We start from the raw sequence: 21,343 nt of genomic DNA, 5'->3' as shown, positions 1-21,343 counted from the left end.
CTTCTCCACCGCCTATAATTAACACCTCTCCGTTTACATGCTATGAGGCCTTCCACCCCCAATCTCTGTTGGCCTAATTGTGGAAATGTGGGAACTTTGCTTCATATTTTTTGGTCATGTCCCGCCATTGCAAGCCTTTGGAAATCAGTATTTGCTTTCATTACTATGGTTCGAGGATTCTCTGCAGGGCCAGATCTAGGGGGGGCGGGGGGGGCCCTAACTCAGTCATAGCCACGGCCACTTTTGAGCAGAAGAGAGCTCTCCGGGGAGAGCCTGAGGCAGAACGATGTGCTGCAGATTATACCACAGCAGCACAGAGGAGCCAGGAGAGCAAGGGTTACAGAGCATTTGCCCCTCACTTGCTGGTGTGTGGGTACTAGGGCTAATAAATACAATTACCCCATAGCACAGTCACATGTACATAGAACAATCACAAAGCTCTATCTCAGTCTCACTCAAAATGTTCAGTCAGAATTGAGAGGAGGAGGAGGAGGAGGAGTTAGGATTGCAGATGGGAGGAGTTGGGACTGTAGAGGGAGGAGTCAAGATTAAACAGTAAACCACCCCCCCTAAAGAAAAGTCTTTATCCGTCCCTGATTCTCTGGGACCCCCACATCCACAGTTAGCTACTCTCCATATATATTATGGTGACTTATCACCTAGCGATCGTTATATAATGGGCCATATTCTTATCTCAACTAAACTACTGATTGCCCATCAGTGGCGCACACCAATGGTTCCTACTATTGATGCTATTGAAAATGCAGTCCGCTCCCATTATGAGTTTGAAACTGCTGGGGTCGTATACTATTTTTCGGCTTCTTGTCCCCTGTTGCGTTGGTTCCCTTGGTGCAACACTATAGACATATGGAATCCCTTAAGACAGGGGTGGCCAACAGTCGATCGCGATCGACTGGTCGATCGCGGACATGCGACCAGTCGATCGCGATCCGCCGCCCAGCCACCCGAAGCCGCGCCTCTCCTGCCTGCCGCTCTGCCTCCTCAGTCTGGTCTGCGGCAGTGACGGCTCAAATCAGGTGCCGGTTCGTTAGCCAATGAGAGCTCGCGGACCGGCACCTGATTTGAGCCATACACGCTGCCGTCACCGCCGGAGATCAGACTGAGGAGGCAGAGCGGCAGACAGGAGAAGCGCGTGCTGCGCTGCGCTCTCCACACACAGCACGGTGAGCTCTTCTATGGGGGCATATCTGGCACTGTGGGGGCACATAGCTCAGTGGGGGCATATCTGGCACTGTGGGGTCATATGTGGCACTGGGGGCATATCTGGCTCTGCGGGCACATGGCATTGTGGGGGCATATCTGGCACTGTGGGGGCATATCTGGCACTGTGGGCACATGGCACTGTGAGGGCATATCTGGCACTGGGCACATGGCACTGTGGGGGCATATCTGGCACTGTGGGGGCATATCTGGCACTGTGGGGTCATATGTGGCACTGGGGGCATATCTGGCTCTGCGTGCACATGGCACTGTGGGGGCATATCTGTAATCTGGCACTGTGGGGGCATATGTGGCACTGTGGGGTCATATGTGGCACTGTGGGGGCATATCTGGCTCTGCGGGCACATGGCACTGTGGGGGCATATCTGGCACTGTAGGGGCATATCTGTAATCTGGCGCTGTGGAGGCATATCTGTATCTGGCACTGTGGGGGCATATCTGGCACTGTGGGGGCATATCTGGCACTGTGGGGGCATATGTGGCACTGCGGGCTCATGGCACTGTGGGGGCATATCTGTAATCTGGCGCTGTGGGGGCATATCTGTAATCTGGCACTGTGGGGGCATATCTGGCACTGTGGGGTCATATGTGGCACTGGGGGCATATCTGGCTCTGCGGGCACATGGCACTGTGGGGGCATATCTGGCACTGTGGGGGCATATCTGGCACTGTGGGGGCATATCTGGCACTGTGGGCACATGGCACTGTGGGGGCACATCTGTATCTGGCACTGTGGGGGCATATCTGGCACTGTGGGCACATGGCACTGTGGGGGCATGTGTATCTAGCACTGTGGGCACATGGCACTGTGGGGGCATATCTGTATCTGGCACTGTGGGGGCATATCTGGCACTGTGGGCACATGGCACTGTGGGGGCATGTGTATCTGGCACTGTGGGGGCATGTGTTTGAGGTTTTTACCTGTGGGGGCCAATGTGTTATTTCGTGTGAGGCAGTCATTACACTCTGCGCAGCAAGGCTACGTCCCTTTTTTTTGTTATACCACGCCCACTTTTTGTTATACCACGCCCACTTTTTGTTATACCACACCCCTTTTTTTGCGCACGCCTACGGCGCGCGCTATTATTCCTCCTAGGTAGATCTCAAAAGCTTTTTAGCTTTCACAGTAGATCACTGACTCCAAAAGTCTGGCCGCCCCTGCCTTAAGACAAAGGATAGAATCAGCATTGGGAGAGGAATCAGCAGCAGAAAGAAAGAAGTAATAATGCCACTGTATAGGTCATTGGTACGGCCTCATCTAGAATACTGTATTCAGTTCTGGAGGCCATATCTTCAAAAGGATATTAATACATTAGAAACTGTACAAAGGAGGGCAACTAAAATGGTGCATGGCCTACATCACAAAACATACCCAGAAAGACTAAGAAATCTCAATATGTATAGTTTGGAGCAGAGAAGGGAAAGGGGGACATGATAGAAACTTTCAAATATATCAAGGGTTTTAACAAAGTCCAGGAGGGAAACATTCTCCAAATGAAGAGAAGCAATAGGACACGAGGACATGCACTGAGACTGGAGGGGGGGAGGTTCAGGGGAAATTTGCGGAAAAATTATTTCACAGAAAGGGTAGTGGACAAGTGGAATAGCCTCCCATCAGAGGTGGTAGAGGCTAGGACAGTAGAGCAATTTAAACATGCATGGGATAGACATAAGGATATCCTTACAAAGAAATAAGGATCAAATAAGGTTAGAGATAAAAATAATATTAAAAAAAAAAAGGGGGCAGACTAGATGGGCCAAGTGGTTCTTATCTGCCGACAAATTCTATGTTTCTATGAATCCCCTCACTGGATCTGGACATTTAAGCATTTAGGTGCTTATGGTTATAAAAGCACAATTAAGCTAAAACAAGCCAATCAAATGAATTCCTTGACCGGTTTCTCTGTGCTAATGTGTTGACGGTTTCTTCAGAAGGTTTGTGAGGGCAGGTAGAGACCCAGGTATTTAACTGGTCTTCAACCAATCAGTATCCACGTCTCCTTTTCATGGGCATTGGCAGCTTCTCCACTTTTATCATTGTGACCAATGTGTTACGCACACCAGTGCTAACAGGAGTATACCAGTGTATGAACAGAGAGGGAAGCGAAGCAAACGAACTCACAGACAGTATAACATAGCATACAAAGGAGGTGATGGAATAACTAATAAACACAAAGGGGTAAATTTACTAAGCTCCCGATTTTGACCGAGATGCCGTTTTTTCATCAAAGTGTCATCTCGGTAATTTACTAAGCAATAATCACGGCAGTGATGAGGGCATTCGTAATATTTTGAAGTCCTAGGAAAAAAATCACGAATGAATACACCATCGGTCAAAACGCGGCTGTTTAAGTATGAATCTCGGTCATTTACTAAGAAGTGCAAAGCAAAAAACAAACAAACACTGCCGTGAAAAATTACAACTCGTAAAAAAGTGCTAAAAAAAAACAGACCTTTTTTTTTTATTCGTGATTGGATAGGCATGCACGGATCCATGAGATCCGTGCATGTATATCAGTGGGAAGGGGTGGGAAAGTGATTATTTTTTCAAAAAAAATTGCGTGGGATCCCCCCTCCTAAGCATAACCAGCCTCGGGCTCTTTGAGCCGATCCTGGTTGCAGAAATATGGTGAAAAAATTGACAGGGGTTCCCCCATATTTAAGCAACCAGCATCGGGCTCTGCGCCTGGTCCTGGTTCCAAAAATACGGGGGACAAAAAGAGTAGGGGTCCCCCGTATTTTTAAAACCAGCACCGGGCTCCACTAGCTGGACAGATAATGCCACAGCCGGGGGTCACTTTTATATAGTGCCCTGCGGCCGTGGCATCAAAAATCCAACTAGTCACCCCTGGCCGGGGTACCCTGGGGGAGTGGGGACCCCTTCAATCAAGGGGTCCCCCCCCCAGCCACCCAAGGGCCAGGGGTGAAGCCCGAGGCTGTCCCCCCCCATCCAATGGGCTGCGGATGGGGGGGCTGATAGCCTTTGTTGTAAAAGAAAAGATATTGTTTTTAGTAGCAGTACTACAAGTCCCAGCAAGCCTCCCCCGCATGCTGGTACTTGGAGAACCACAAGTACCAGCATGCGGCGAAAAACGGGCCCGCTGGTACCTGTAGTACTACTACTAAAAAAATACCCAAAAAAACACAAGACACACACACCGTGAAAGTATAATTTTATTACATACATACACACATACATACATACTTACCTTATGTTCCCACGCAGGTCGGTCCTCTTCTCCAGTAGAATCCAAGGGGTACCTGTTGAAGAAATTATACTCACGAGATCCAGGGGTCCAGGGTCCTCGGGGAATCCAGGTGTAATCCACGTACTTGAAAAAAATAACAAAACGGACACCCGAGCCACGCACTAAAAGGGGACCCATGTTTGCACATGGATCCCCTTTTCCCGACTGCCAGAAACCCAATCTGACTGATGTCTAAGTGGGTTTCTACAGCCAATCAGGGAGTGCCACGTTGTAGCACTCTCCTGATCGGCTGTGTGCTCCTGTACTGAGTGACAGGCGGCACACGGCAGTGTTACAATGTAGCGCCTATGCGCTCCATTGTAACCAATGCTGGGAACTTTCTGCTCAGCGGTGACGTCACTTTAGGTCAACCGCAGGGCAGAAAGTTCCCAGCATTGGTTACAATGGAGCGCATAGGCGCTACATTGTAACACTGCCGTGTGCCGCCTGTCACTCAGTACAGGAGCACACAGACGATCAGGAGAGTGCTACAACGTGGCACTCCCTGATTGGCTGTAGAAACCCACTTAGACATCAGTCAGATTGGGTTTCTGGCAGTCGGGAAAAGGGGATCCATGTGCAAACATGGGTCCCCTTTTAGTGCGTGGCTCGGGTGTCCGTTTTGTTATTTTTTTCAAGTACGTGGATTACACCTGGATTCCCCGAGGACCCTGGACCCCTGGATCTCGTGAGTATAATTTCTTCAACAGGTACCCCTTGGATTCTACTGGAGAAGAGGACCGACCTGCGTGGGAACATAAGGTAAGTATGTATGTATGTGTGTATGTATGTAATAAAATTATACTTTCACGGTGTGTGTGTCTTGTGTTTTTTTGGGTATTTTTTTAGTAGTAGTACTACAGGTACCAGCGGGCCCATTTTTCCGCCGCATGCTGGTACTTGTGGTTCTCCAAGTACCAGCATGCGGGGGAGGCTTGCTGGGACTTGTAGTACTGCTACTAAAAACAATATCTTTTCTTTTACAACAAAGGCTATCAGCCCCCCCATCTGCACCCCATTGGATGGGGGGGGGACAGCCTCGGGCTTCACCCCTGGCCCTTGGGTGGCTGGGGGGGGACCCCTTGATTGAAGGGGTCCCCACTTCCCCAGGGTACCCCGGCCAGGGGTGACTAGTTGGATTTTTGATGCCACGGCCGCAGGGCACTATATAAAAGTGACCCCCGGCTGTGGCATTATCTGTCCAGCTAGTGGAGCCCGGTGCTGGTTTTAAAAATACGGGGGACCCCTACTCTTTTTGTCCCCCGTATTTTTGGAACCAGGACCAGGCGCAGAGCCCGATGCTGGTTGCTTAAATATGGGGGAACCCCTGTCATTTTTTTTACCATATTTCGGCAACCAGGATCGGCTCAAAGAGCCCGAGGCTGGTTATGCTTAGGAGGGGGGACCCCACGCAATTTTTTTTTAAATATTTGACAGTGTTTAATTTAAAAAAAACAAAAAAAATGAACCCCAACATGGATCACACAGATCCGGCCGAGATTCATTGTAAAAAAGTCGGCAGTGTTTTGCTAATCACTGCCGTAAAAATAGAAAAAAAACCACGAATGACATCGACATCGGAACAAAAGAAAAACCCGAATACGACAGCTTAGTAAATTAGTCGTAATCAATTCAAAAAGTTGCAGTTTTACACTTTCGATGTCATTCGTGATTGAACTTTGACCTGAAACGGGAAAATACGAATCTTAGTAAATTTACCCCAAAGTGAACGGAGAAGCCCAAAGGCTCAGGAATTGGGTATCTCCCTAGTGTCAGGAATGCTCAGATGGAATAGAGCGGACAATGAAGCGATGTGTAGTTATTTCACATGTGGAGCACCTGAAATGATGTTGCTAAGAGCAACAGGAAAAACCCCAAAGGGTTACCAACGGGTGTGGGAATAAACTCCTTGGTCAGAGATAGAAATATAGACACAAGGAGAGTATCCACAATCCTAACCCCCACTTGCAGGGCACAGGTTCAGCTTACTGCCACTAAACTGACACCTGGACGCCCTGCACAGTGAGGGAGGATTAAGCAAGCAGGTCTGAGAGTACAGCCGCAAACCTGCTGGGTTCACAGAATAGCAAAAGAACCCCAGCAGGTCAAACAACTGACTCCAGTCTTACTGCTAGGTCCGGATTGGCAGAATGAAGTACCGAATCCCAAGGCCTATTCGCAGTAAGCAACAAGTAAATACAAAGTCACACAGTACTAGCTAACTTTCTGGAACTGACTAACAAACAAAGATTCAGCAGCATTTGCCTAGCCTGAGAGGATGGTTTATATAGCAGGTGCTGTCCACGCCCCACTCAGACCACACAGACTGTGAGCACAAAACCAGCGCCGGATTCCCTGCCGTGCACAGAGCCTGTAACCACTACACAGTAAAAACCCGGACCGGAGTATCAGCTGCGCTCAGGTTACTTCGCTAACACTTGCCTCCCGGTTGCCATGGCGACGTGGCAGCACAGAGCAGGGGATCCTAACAGTACCCCCCCTCTGACGAGGGGTCAAAGAACCCCTACCACCGGGTTTATCGGGGAACTGCGAGAAGAAAGAGCGTATCAGTCTGGGGGCATGAAGATCACAACTGCGCACCCACGACCGCTCCTCCGGCCCATACCCCTTCCAGTGCACCAAAAATGACAGCCGACCCCGAACCATCTTGGAGTCAAGAACCCTTTCAACCACAAACTCCCTCTGACCCCGTATCAGAAGAGGAGAAGGTCTTCCACTGGAAGAAGGATTACTAACCGCCAGTTTTAAAAGGGAACAATGAAATGTTTTATTGATACCCAATGAACGGGGCAAATCTAACTGAAATGCCACCGGATTGATAACCCTGGTGATCTTATAAGGGCCGATGAACCGGGGGCCTAACTTATGAGATGGCTGTCTCAACTTCAAATTCTTGGTGGACAACCAGACGAAGTCTCCTAATTTGAAGCTGCAGGGTCTTCTCCGCTTATCAAAAACCCTTTTGGTCACTAATGACACAGACACAAGGGCTTTCTTCACTTTCCTCCAAATACCCCTAAGGACCGAAACAACAGAGGAACCACCAGGCGTGGAATCCAGGGGGTCAAAAGAATTGGCCTTAGGATGATGCCCATACACACAAAGGAAGGGAGAGATCCCTGTAGCAGAGTGAGCCGCGTTGTTATAGGCAAACTCCGCCATGGACAGATGAGCAACCCAGTCAGTATGACACTTTGAGACATAACACCTGAGGAACTGCTCCAAGGACTGGTTCACCCTCTCAGTCTGCCCATTAGACTGTGGATGGTAGCCTGACGACAAGCTCACAGAAATCTGGAGATCAGAACAAAATGCCCTCCAGAATTTGGCCACAAACTGGGATCCACGGTCAGAGACCACATCAAGTGGCAACCCGTGGAGGCGCACAACATGCTGCATAAATAACTCAGACAGGCGTCTGGCCGATGGCAACCCAACCAGTGGAACGAAATGCGCCATCTTCGAAAACCTGTCAACGACAACCCAAATGGCTGTCATCCCCGAGGATTTGGGCAAGTCCACCACAAAATCCATGGAAATGTGGGTCCATGGCTTAGACGGAATAGAGAGTGGATGTAATGGGCCGACAGGAACCCCTCTAGGAGTTTTATTTCGGGCACAAACGTCACATGCCCGAACCCACTGATCCACATCCCTAGCCACCGAGGGCCACCACACCGCCCTAGACAGCAACTCCCGAGTTCTGGCAATACCCGGATGCCCTGCCGACCTCTTGGCATGGAATTCCAGGAACACTCGCTGTCTTAACCTAGGAGGCACAAACAAGAGACCTACCGGAAGGTCTGGAGGAGCCTGCTCCTGTGCTCTAAGGACTAATGACAAGAGGTCCTGGATAATGCCCACTTTAATACATGATGGGGACACAATGGGCAATGGCTCCTCGGTGGTCTCTTGAACTGGAGCAAAACTCTGCGAGAGCGCATCAGCCTTGATGTTTTTTGACCCAGGGCGATATGTTATCAAAAATTAAAGCGAGCAAAAAACAAAGCCCATCGTGCCTGCCTGGCATTGAGCCGCTTCGCTGACTCTAAATATGCCAGATTCTTATGGTCGGTGAGAATTGAGACCACAAACTTAGCCCCCTCAAGCCAGTGTCTCCACTCCCCGAGTGCATCCTTTATAGCCAACAATTCCCGGTTACCCACATCATAATTCATCTCGGCAGACGAAAATTTACGGGAAAAGTAAGCACAGGGATGAAGGCGATTATCAGACACCCCCATCTGAGAGAGCACTGCCCCAATACCTATCTCAGAGGCATCCACTTCTACCACAAAAGGACGCTCTGGATCTGGGTGTCGCAGCACGTTGGCCGAGACAAATGCCCTTTTGAGACGGGCAAAGGCCGCTTTGGCCTCACAAGACCAGTGAGCAACATCCGCCCCTTTCTTAGTGAGTGCCACCAAGGGGGCCACTATAGACGAAAATCCAGCGATAAACCGTCTATAAAAATTCGTAAAGCCCAGAAAACACTGAAGCGCCTTCAAACTAGTGGGCTGCACCCAATCCAGGACTGCCTGTACCTAAGAACCCTCCATTTGGAAACCTTCTGAGGAGATAATATACCCTAGAAATGCGATTTGCTGGACTTCAAACTCGCACTTCTCCAGCTTCGCCCCAAGCTGGTGGTCTCTGAGTTTCTGGAGGACTAAGCGTACATGCCTCCGATGTTCCTCCAGGGAATGAGAGAAGATTAGGATGTCATCTAGATAAACAACTAAGAATCTATCCAAATATTCCCTGAGCACATCGTTCATAAATTCCTGGAAGACTGCCGGGGCATTAGAGAGCCCAAAAGGCATCACCAAATATTCATAATGCCCTGAGTGGGTATTAAAGGCAGTCTTCCATTCATCCCCCTCTCTTATTCGGATTAGATTGTAAGCACTGCGTAGGTCAATCTTAGAAAAAATGGTGGCAGTACGAAGCTGGTCAAACAAAACCGAAATGAGAGGCAGTGGGTACGAGTTTTTAATCGTGATACGGTTCAATTCCCTGAAGTCGATGCAGGGTCGCAACGAACCATCCTTTTTACCCACGAAAAAGAACCCCGACCCAACTGGGGACTGTGAGGGTCTGATAAATCCCTTAGCCAAGTTCTCCTGAATGTACTCTGCCATAGCCTGAGTCTCAGGACGTGACAGGGAGTACAACCTGCTCTTGGGAAGCTTAGCATCCAGCAACAAATCAATGGCACAGTCATAGGGGCGATGGGGAGGTAGTACCTCCGCAACTTTTTTGGAGAACATATCCGCAAAATCTGCATAACATCCTGGCAATCCTGGCAAACTTAGCTGCGAGAGCCTGACTGGAAGGCTCAAGCAACTCCTGAAACAATCACTACCCCAACTAAGAATCTCCCCAGAGACCCAGTCAAATTGAGGGTTATGGGCCCTTTACCAGGGTAACCCCAAAACCAATGGGGCAAAAGAACAGACAGTCACATAAAAAGACAATTTTTCAGAGTGTGTGGCTCCAATAAACAAAGGAATTTGGCTGGTGCAGGAGGTAATTTTACCCTGGGACGATGGTTCCCCGTTTAACCCACAGATCTCAATCTCTGATGCCAAAGGTACTGAGGGAACAGAGTGTTCCAGGGCGAATTGACGGTCCATGAAAACCCCATCGGCCCCACTGTCAACAAAGGCCTCAGTCTTGACAGTTTGACCGAGGATCTCCAAAGTCACCGGAATGAGAAAAGTCTTTTTGGGAAATTCTGACTTCTGGCCTGACAGGATATTTCCCATCACCCTCAGGCCCTGAAGTTTTCCGGTTTTTCTGGGCATGATACTACAACATGACCTTTATTCCCACAGTACAAACACAAACCCTGCTGTCTCCTCCGCGTCTTCTCACGCGAGGAGAGGCGGGTAGCCCCAATCTGCATAGGCTCCTCGGAATATTCCTCAGAGTCTGAGGTTCCCTTGGGAAAAAAGGAAACTGCGGCCTCCCTTTCAAGCCTACGCTCTCTCAGCCGTCTATCCACCCGGATGGATAACTGCATGAGCTGATCTAAGCTATCAGGCGAGGGATATTGTACCAGTTGGTCCTTTATCTGGTCAGAAAGGCCCCTTCGGTACTGGTTTCTCAGGGCTGGGTCATTCCACTGGGTATCATGAGCCACCTCCGAAACTCCGTACTATAAACCTCAGCTGGCCGTCGCCCTTGCTTAAGAACCGTAATCTGAGCCTCGGCTGAAGCCATCTTGTCAGGGTCATCATACAAAATGCCCAGTGCCGTAAAAAAAGCATCAACACTTTTAAGCGACGGACAGTCAGCCTGTAACCCATATGCCCAGACCTGTGGGTCTCCTTGTAGCAAGGAATTCACCATGCCCACCCGCTGAATCTCCGACCCAGAAGACTGGGACCTAAACCTGAAATATAGCTTACAGCTCTCCTTGAAACAAAAGAACTGCGAGCGATCTCCAGAAAAACGATCCGGGAGATTTACTTTCGGCTCCTTAACCCCTGAACTTGCCGCTGCTGCTGCGGGAGCTCCGCTAGCGGCCTGCGGGGTGTTCATTTTAATGGACATCTCATTAAATTGTCGAGTCAGGACCTGCACCTGATCGACCACCTGTTGCAAAGTATTTTGAGGAGTATGCTCCATATTCCCACAAAATTTCAACAGGAGTAGGGCTGCTGAATATGTTACGCACACCAGTGCTAACAGGAGTATACCGGTGTATGAACAGAGAGGGAAGCGAAGAAAACGAACTCACAGACAGTATAACATAACATACAAAGGAGGTGATGGAATAACTAATAAACACAAAGTGAACGGAGAAGCCCAAAGGCTCAGGAATTGCGTGTCTCCCTAGTGTCAGGAATGCTCAGATGGAATAGAGCGGACAATGAAGCGATGTGTAATGATTTCACATGTGGAGCACCTGAAATGATGTTGCTAAGAGCAACAGGAAAAACCCCAAAGGGTTACCAACGGGTGTGGGAATAAACTCCTTGGTCAGAGATAGAAATATAGACACAAGGAGAGTATCCACAATCCTAACCCCCACTTGCAGGGCACAGGTTCAGCTTACTGCCACTAAACTGACACCTGGACGCCCTGCACAGTGAGGGAGGATTAAGCAAGCAGGTCTGAGAGTACAGCCGCAAACCTGCTGGGTTCACAGAATAGCAAAAGAACCCCAGCAGGTCAAACAACTGACTCCAGTCTTACTGCTAGGTCCGGATTGGCAGAATGAAGTACCGAATCCCAAGGCCTATTCGCAGTAAGCAACAAGTAAATACAAAGTCACACAGTACTAGCTAACTCTCTGGAACTGACTAACAAACAAAGATTCAGCAGCATTTGCCTAGCCTGAGAGGATGGTTTATATAGCAGGTGCTGTCCACGCCCCACTCAGACCACACAGACTGTGAGCACAAAACCAGCGCCGGATTCCCTGCCGTGCACAGAGCCTGTAACCACTACACAGTAAAAACCCGGACCGGAGTATCAGCTGCGCTCAGGTTACTTCGCTAACACTTGCCTCCCGGTTGCCATGGCGACGTGGCAGCACAGAGCAGGGGATCCTAACACAATGACAGATAAAGACCTCTTATGCAACCCCGTATGGCTATATTTCTATATTCAATGGACTGCTCTTAGGTGACACCACTGTTTCCAAAACAATCAACTTCCTGTAGGCTTATGCAATATACCTCTCTGCTGGATCCATAGCCTCAGTGTCACTTTATTCTCAAAACAGAAAATAAATTATATAATTGGACAGCCATTCTGACATGCCAATGTTCTAACTCTTGCAAATCCTATAGAGGTCCTTCTCTATCTCTAGATGTTTTAAAGATGAGTGGTGACAAATTAGGCTTATTGTCAAAAGCGTTAGAAATTAGAATAACTATAATATAATAATATCACAAATACATATCGATCAAATTATCTTTGCATCTTTAAGTGGGAGGGGCTATTATTAGGGGGAGGAGTCATAATTCTTAAACCGCCCCCCCAAAAGTTAAGTCTACACCTCTTTGGGTGCATGTCTAGCACATGAGAAGCATCCACTTACAGGAGCATGGCATGCTCCCAGCTAGGGCAGTAGAGAGCCTTGCTGGGCCCATGTACTTTTCAGGGGGCATGGCCTAATCAAAGGTGGCGTGGGCATGGGCCCCCACTGGTCCCCTCCTTCAGACCTGGGCCCAGGTAATTTGTACCCTCTCCCCCCCTCTCTCAGCGCCACTGGCAGCAGCAGTCACTCACACAGCAAATGCCACAGACACACGGAGCTCAGGAGGATTCAGAGGAGGAGACAGAGTGACGTCACTGGACTTTATACCAGCTCAGGCAAGCAATAATAATAAGAAGTACACAATACAGCTAGCAACAGACAGTTGTGAATGTCAGATGCAACAACACTCATTAATAAACTGTATTAGTATTACCACTGCATCCATGCAGCGACCACCATATCATCATCATCTAGGCTTTAGCATGTTTCAGCAGTTATAACGATTAACGGTGCATCAAAAAACGTAAAACTAAAAAAACACAAGTTTATAAAATCAGCGTTCTTCTTCCAACTCATCTAACAGAAACAGTGAAGTGAAGCACATCCTACAAAATGTGCACGTTTCAGCACGTCAACACTTGAACAATCTCACTCGCTCACTGCCTGACTGTCTTGACTGAACAACGAAATGTGTGTGTGCACCACGTGACAACCACTGCACGCACGCACTGTTGTCTGTTGTACATGTACATACTCAGTCACTCAGCATCCGCGGCGGCGGCGGCGCAGCAGTAGTAATGATGGTGATTGGTGAGGTCATGCAATAAAACTTTTCTTTCAAATTAGCTAGTTTTTACTATTTTGCAATACATTTGGTGTGCGTTTTGGACCATCAAGGAAGGTGGAAATGATAATTTTCACATTTAGGGTACTGTTATCAATGTATAATAACAGTTTTAAATTATTATGAGTTCCCCTCAAACATTTCGAAATAGGGAGGAAATACTGGAAACTTTTGGTCCCTAAGGGCAAACTTTTCCCTGCACCTACGAAGTTCAAATTTCGTATACTCACTTTTGGGAACAAGAGGAATGGGAAAAACCCTGGGGAGCAGGAGTTTTAGAAAAACACTTTTTTTAGACACCCTACGGTGCATGTGTCGGTGATTACAGTTGCGGTGCAGTTCCCCACTTTAAGTCACACTGATTTGCGCATTAGCAGTACAGATACGTACATTAGCATAAATTAGTAAATCTGGCTCCAGGGCCATCAAACAAATAAAGCCAATTTCATCCCACTCAGAACAGAAGCGAACGATTTTACACACATCCCACAAAAAAAGTGAAATGAATGCTATGAACAGTGCAGTTTCTAGCGGCGGGCGAGCGGAGTGACTGCACGGGGCGCCCGCCGCGGCACTTTTCCCCTGTCCCGATTGCTCCCCCTCCTCCTTGTCATAGTACTCCGCTCGGGAGCAGAGTTTTGCGGAATGAAGCATTTGCATTGTGACATCATGACATTACATGTCATTTCATGAAACTCAGCTGAGGAGAGCTGGCGGGAGCTGGTTGGCGGGCGAGAGCTGGCTGGCTGTACACACCCCTGATAACGAGCATTACCCCTGGAAACTAGCATTACACACCCGTAGCAACTAGCATTACACACCCCTGGCAACTAGCATTACCCCTGGCAACTAGCATTACCCCTGGCAACTAGCATTACATCCCCCCCCAGCAACGAGCATTACTCCTGGCAACTGGCATTACACAACCCTGGCAACGAGCATTACCCCTGGCAACACTCCTGGCAACTAGCATTACACACCCCTGGCAACTAGCATTGTTTATTTATTTATTTATTATTTTATTACCAGTTATTTATATAGCGCACACATTAGGGATGTGCAGTCAGGGGAGGCAGTGCCTCCCCTGCCATAATGATTTAAATAATACAATGATAATAACACATTATACTTTGTATTATTTTAGTCATTTTTAACCTGAGACTATAGCTAAATCTCTATGGGAGGCAGCGAGAGCGCTGCCTCCCAGTGACAATAGTGAAGTGTCTGAAGAAGGGGCGGAGCCAAATCATGGGCTGGAAAAGCCCATTGAAAATTGAATGAGCTGCGGCACCCAAGCAGATCTGCCTCATTGACAGGGGCTGTGCCTTGAGCTCACATCAAGGCACACCCCTGTCAATCATTGGACAGCGGCAGGGGGTGGGCTGGAACGGATGGGCAGAGTCAGATGCCCCCATTCCGAGTGGCCGCATATCCCCGCTGCTCACAGCCGCTCCTCCCATTCCCGATCCGCTCTTGCAGGACCAGCGGGAGCCTCTGTCTGCTGTGCTGTCTCGCCCCCCCTCTCCCTTAACCCCCGCGAACTCAGCTGCGCTCCCGCACCCCCCCCCCCCCGCTCCCTTAGCCCCTGTGCTGAATGGCATGCCTCCTCTCCTGGACCCCCGTGCTGACTGCTGAGCTCCTGCGGCCCCCTCACTCCTCTTGGCCTGCAGTGCAATGTACAGACCGAGGGAGCGCCGGGTCAGGAGCCTGCAGCCGGAAGAAGAAATCATGTAAGTGGCTGACACTGCACTACACTATACTACACACTCCACTCCACTACACTACACTACAGTACACTACACTACACTACACACTACATCCTAAGAGTCAGGGGCGGATCCAGAAAAAAATGATAGGGGGGGCACCATGGAAGGGGCAAGCACATTTGCGTGCGGCTTCGGTGCATGTGAGGTGGCGCTTCTTATACAATGCCCACAGTTGTAGCGCTCATTATGCAATGTCCACTGTACTGGTAGTGCCCCTTATATAGACCCCATAGTAGTGGTGCCCCTTTTGCAATGCCCGTATTGCCCCCAGTAGTAATGTTGCCTGTAGTAATGCCCCCAGTCATTATGCCCCCAGTGGTAATTCCCCTGCAGTTATGACCCCAGTAGTTTACCCCCCCCCCCTTTAATTTAGCCTCCCAGTGATAATGCCCCCAGTAGTTTAGCCACCAGTAGTAATGCCCCCCTGTAGTTTGCCCCATTGTAGTTTAGCCCCTGTAGTTATGCCCCCCTGTAGCTTAGCCTTCAGTAGTAATGCCCCCAGTAGTTTGGCCCCTGTAGTTAAGCCCCCAGTAGTTTGGCCCCCCTGTAGTTTAGCCCCCAAGTAGTAATGGCCCTGTAGTTAAGCCGCCAGTAGTAATGCCCCTGTAGTTACGCCGCCAGTAGTTAGCACCTTTGTAGTTGGCCCCCAGTAGCTTGCCCCCAGTAGATGCCACCCAGTAATAATGTCCCCCAGCAGTTTGCCCCCAGTAGATGCCCCCCAGTAATAATGTCCCCCAGTAGTTTGCCCCCAGTAGATGCCCCCCCAGTAATAATGTCCCCCAGCAGTTTGCCCCCAGTAGATGTCCCCCAGTAATAATGTCCCCCAGCAGTTTTCCCCCTGTAGATGCCCCCCAGTAATAATGTCCTCCAGTAGTTTGCCCCCAGTAGTAATGCCCCCTAGGAGTTTGCCCCCAATAGATGACCCCCCAGTAGTAATGCCTCCAGTAGATGCCCCCCAGTAATAATGCCCCCAGTAGATGCCCCCCAGTAATAATGTCCTCCAGTAGTTTGCCCCCAGTAGTAATGCCCCCTAGGAGTTTGCCCCCAATAGATGACCCCCCCAGTAGTAATGCCCCCAGTAGATGCCCCCAGTAATAATGCCCCCAGTAGCTGCCCCCAATAGATGACCCCCCAGTAATAATGCCCCCTACGAGTTTGCCCCAATAGATGACCCCCCAGTAGTAATGCCCCCAGTAGATGACCCCCAGTAAAAATGTCCCCCAGTAGCTGCCCCCAATAGATGACCCCTCAGTAGTGATGCCCCCAGTAGATGCCCCCCAGTTATAATGCCCCCCCAGTAGTAATGCCCCTTGTTGATGCCCCCCCAGTAGTAATGTCCCCCGTAGTTTGCCCCCAGTAGATGCCCCCGCTGCATTAAGGAAGAAAAAAACATACTTACCGAGCCCCGTTCCTGCTTCCAGGCCGCTGCAGTCTTCCTCCTCCCTGGGCGTCCGCTCCTCAGTCAGCACTATGAGAGAGACGTCATGACTGACGTCTCTCCCATAGCGCACAGCGCACAGTGACAGCGCCGGAAGCCGGAGCTCAGTACTGAGCTCCTGCCTCCGGCTGCCGCTATGCAGGGAGACGGGCGCCCGCTGGTAACACAATCTCAGCGGGCACCCGTCATCTCCCTGTGCGGCGCCGGGGGGGGGGGGGGACACACAGAAGGCCACATATGACAGGGGGGGCACGGGCCCGAGTGCCCCCCCCTGGATCCGCCACTGCCCCCCCAGTAGTAATGCCCTTTGTTGATGCCCCCCCAGTAGTAATGTCCCCCGTAGTTTGCCCCCAGTAGATGCCCCCGCTGCATTAAGGAAGAAAAAAAACATACTTACCGAGCCCCGTTCCGCTTCCAGGCCGCTGCAGTCCTCCTCCTCCCTTGGCGTCCGCTCCTCAGTCAGCACTATGAGAGAGACGTCATGACTGACGACTCTCCCATAGCGCACGGTGCACAGTTACAGCGCCGGAAGCCGGAGCTCAGTACTGAGCTCCTGCCTCCGGCTGCCGCTGTGCAGGGAGACGGGCGCCCGCTGGTGACACAATCTCAGCGGGCGCCCGTCATCTCCCTGTGCGGCGCCGGGGGGGGGACGACAGAAGGCCACAAATGACAGGGGGGGCACGGGCCCGAGTGCCCCCCCCCCTGGATCCGCCACTGCTAAGAGTAGAGGGGGGTGTAAAGTGCTCTACCTGCCATAATGTGTAAAAGGGGGCTGTAGCTGCCGTAATGTGTAAAAAAAAGGGGGACTGTCTGCTGTAATGTGTAAAAAAAGGGGGACTGTCTGCTGTAATGTGTAAAAAAGGGGATGCTGTCTGCCGTAATGTGTAAAAAGGGGACGCTGTCTGCCGTAATGTGTAGAAAGGGGACGCTGTCTGCCGTAATGTGTAAAAAGGGGACGCTGTCTACCGTAATGTGTAAAAAAGGGATCTCTACCTGCCATAATGTGTAAAAAGGGTACGCTGTCTGCCGTAATGTGTAAAAAAAGTGGACGCTGTCTGCCGTAATGTGTAAAAAGGGACGCAGTCTGCCGGTAAAGTGTAAAATAAGAATTTACTTACCGATAATTCTATTTCTCGGAGTCCGTAGTGGATGCTGGGGTTCCTGAAAGGACCATGGGGAATAGCGGCTCCGCAGGAGACAGGGCACAAAAGTAAAGCTTTCCGATCAGGTGGTGTGCACTGGCTCCTCCCCCTATGACCCTCCTCCAAGCCAGTTAGGTACTGTGCCCGGACGAGCGTACACAATAAGGGAGGAATTTTGAATCCCGGGTAAGACTCATACCAGCCACACCAATCACACCGTACAACTTGTGATCTAAACCCAGTTAACAGTATGATAACAGCGGAGCCTCTGAAAAGATGGCTCACAACAATAATAACCCGATTTTTGTAACTATGTACAAGTATTGCAGATAATCCGCACTTGGGATGGGCGCCCAGCATCCACTACGGACTCCGAGAAATAGAATTATCGGTAAGTAAATTCTTATTTTCTCTATCGTCCTAGTGGATGCTGGGGTTCCTGAAAGGACCATGGGGATTATACCAAAGCTCCCAAACGGGCGGGAGAGTGCGGATGACTCTGCAGCACCGAATGAGAGAACTCCAGGTCCTCCTTAGCCAGGGTATCAAATTTGTAGAATTTAGCAAACGTGTTTGCCCCTGACCAAGTAGCTGCTCGGCAAAGTTGTAAAGCCGAGACCCCTCGGGCAGCCGCCCAAGATGAGCCCACCTCCCTTGTGGAATGGGCATTTACATATTTTGGCTGTGGCAGGCCTGCCACAGAATGTGCAAGCTGAATTGTATTACACATCCAACTAGCAATAGTCTGCTTAGAAGCAAGAGCACCCAGTTTGTTGGGTGCATACAGGATAACAGCAAGTCAGTTTTCCTGACTCCAGCCGTCCTGGAACATATTTTCAGGGCCCTGACAACATCTAGCAACTTGGAGTCCTCCAAGTCCCTAGTAGGTGCAAGGCACCACAATAAGCTGGTTCAGGTGAAACACTGACACCACCTTAGGGAGAGAACTGGGGACGAGTCCGCAGCTCTGCCCTGTCCGAATGGACAAACAGATATGGGCTTTTTTGAGAAAAAAACCACCAATTTGACACTCGCCTGGTCCAGGCCAGGGCCAAGAGCATGGTCACTTTTCATGTGAGATGCTTCAAATCCACAGATTTGACTGGTTTTAAACCAATGTGATTTGAGGAATCCCAGAACTACGTTGAGATCCCACAGTGCCACTGGAGGCACAAAAGGGGGTTGTATATGCAATACTCCCTTGACAAACTTCTGGACTTCAGGAACTGAAGCCAATTCTTTCTGGAAGAAAATCGACAGGGCCGAAATTTGAACCTTAATGGACCCCAATTTGAGGCCCATAGACACTCCTGTTTGCAGGAAATGCAGGAAACGACCGAGTTGAAATTTCTTTGTGGGGCCTTCCTGGCCTCACACCACGCAACATATTTTCGCCACATGTGGTGATAATGTTGTGCGGTCACCTCCTTTCTGGCTTTGACCAGGGTAGGAATGACCTCTTCCGGAATGCCTTTTTCCCTTAGGATCCGGCTTTCCACCGCCATGCCGACAACCGCAGCTGCGGTAAGTCTTGGAACAGACATGGTACTTGCTGAAGCAAGTCCCTTCTTAGCGGCAGAGGCCATAAGACCTCTGTAAGCATCTCTTGAAGTTCCGGGTACCAAGTCCTTCTTGGCCAATCCGGAGCCATGAGTATAGTTCTTACTCCTCTACGTCTTATAATTCTCAGCACCTTAGGTATGAGAAGCAGAGGAGGGAACACATACACCGACTGGTACACCCACGGTGTTACCAGAACGTCCACAGCTATTGCCTGAGGGTCTCTTGACCTGGCGCAATACCTGTCCCGTTTTTTGTTCAGACGGGACGCCATCATGTCCACCTTTGGTATTTCCCAACGGTTTACAATCATGTGGAAAAAACTTCCCGATGAAGTTTCCACTCTCCCGGGTGGAGGTCGTGCCTGCTGAGGAAGTCTGCTTCCCAGTTTCCATTCCCGGGATGAAACACTGCTGACAGTGCTATCACATGATTTTCCGCCCAGCGAAAAGTCCTTGCAGTTTTCGCCATTGCCCTCCTGCTTCTTGTGTCGCCCTGTCTGTTTACGTGGGCGACTGCCGTGATGTTTTTCCCACTGGATCAATACCGGCTGACCTTGAAGCAGAGGTCTTGCTAAGCTTAGAGCATTATAAATTTACCCTTAGCTCCAGTATATTTATGTGGAGAAAAGTCTCCAGACTTGATCACACTCCCTGGAAATTTTTTCCTTGTGTGACTGCTCCCCAGCCTCTCGGGCTGGGCTCCGTGGTCACCAGCATCCAATCCTGAATGCCGAATCTGCGGCCCTCTAGAAGATGAGCACTCTATAACCACCACAGGAAAGACACCCTTGTCCTTGGATATAGGGTTATCCGCTGATGCATCTGAAGATGCGATCCGGACCATTTGTCCAGCAGATCCCACTGAAAAGTTCTTGCGTGAAATCTGCCGAATGGAATTGCTTCGTAGGAAGCCACCATTTTTACCAGGACCCTTGTGCAATGATGCACTGTTTTTAGGAGGTTCCTGACTAGCTCGGATAACTCCCTGGCTTTCTCTTCCGGGAGAAACACCTTTTTCTGGACTGTGTCCAGAATCATCCCTAGGCACAGCAGACGTGTCGTCGGGATCAGCTGCGATTTTGGAATATTTAGAATCCACCCGTGCTGTTGTAGCAGTATCCGAGATAGTGCTACTCCGACCTCCAACTGTTCCCTGGACTTTGCCTTTATCAGGAGATCGTCCAAGTAAGGGATAATTAAGACGCCTTTTCTTCGAAGAAGAATCATCATTTCGGCCATTACCTTGGTAAAGACCCGGGGTGCCGTGGACAATCCAAACGGCAGCGTCTGAAACTGATAGTGACAGTTCTGCACCACGAACCTGAGGTACCCTTAGTGAGAAGGGCAAATTTGGGACATAGAGGTAAGCATCCCTGATGTCCCGGGACACTATATAGTCCCCTTCTTCCCGGTTCGTTATCACTGCTCTGAGTGACTCCATCTTGATTTGAACCTTTGTAAGTGTTCAAAAAAATTTTTTAGAATAAGTCTCACCTAGCCTTCTGGCTTCAGTACCACAATATAGTGTGGAATAATACCCCTTTTCTTGTAGTAGGAGGGGTAATTTAATTATCACCTGCTGGGAATACAGCTTGTGAATTTTTTCCCATACTGCCTCCTTGTCGGAGGGAGACCTTGGTAAAGCAGACTTCAGGAGCCTGCGAAGGGGAAACGTCTCGACATTCCAATCTGTACCCCTGGGATACTACTTGTAGGATCCAGGGGTCCTGTACGGTCTCAGCGCCATGCTGAGAACTTGTCAGAAGCGGTGGAACGCTTCTGTTCCTGGGAATGGGCTGCCTGCTGCAGTCTTCTTCCCTTTCCTCTATCCCTGGGCAGATATGATCTTATAGGGACGAAAGGACTGAGGCTGAAAAGACGGTGTCTTTTTCTGCAGAGATGTGACTTAGGGTAAAAACGGCGGATTTTCCAGCAGTTGCCGTGGCCACCAGGTCCGATGGACCGACCCCAAATAACTCCTCTTCCTTTATACGGCAATACACCTTTGTGCCGTTTGGAATCTGCATCACCTGACCACTGTCGTGTCCATAACATCTTCTGGCAGATATGGACATCGCATTTACTCT

General features: G+C 49.8%; 1 protein-coding gene across 1 annotated transcript in view; it reads right to left on the bottom strand.

The window, feature by feature from the left end:
* HTR2A (5-hydroxytryptamine receptor 2A) overlaps positions 1 to 21,343 on the bottom strand; it is a 170,627-nt gene that overhangs the window by 59,040 nt on the left and 90,244 nt on the right. The window lies entirely within an intron of this gene.

The sequence above is a fragment of the Pseudophryne corroboree genome, chromosome 2, assembly GCF_028390025.1.
Source record: "Pseudophryne corroboree isolate aPseCor3 chromosome 2, aPseCor3.hap2, whole genome shotgun sequence".
Taxonomy (NCBI): domain Eukaryota; kingdom Metazoa; phylum Chordata; class Amphibia; order Anura; family Myobatrachidae; genus Pseudophryne; species Pseudophryne corroboree.
Note: the sequence above shows the minus strand (reverse complement) of the source record. Positions and strands in the feature narration are given on the sequence as shown.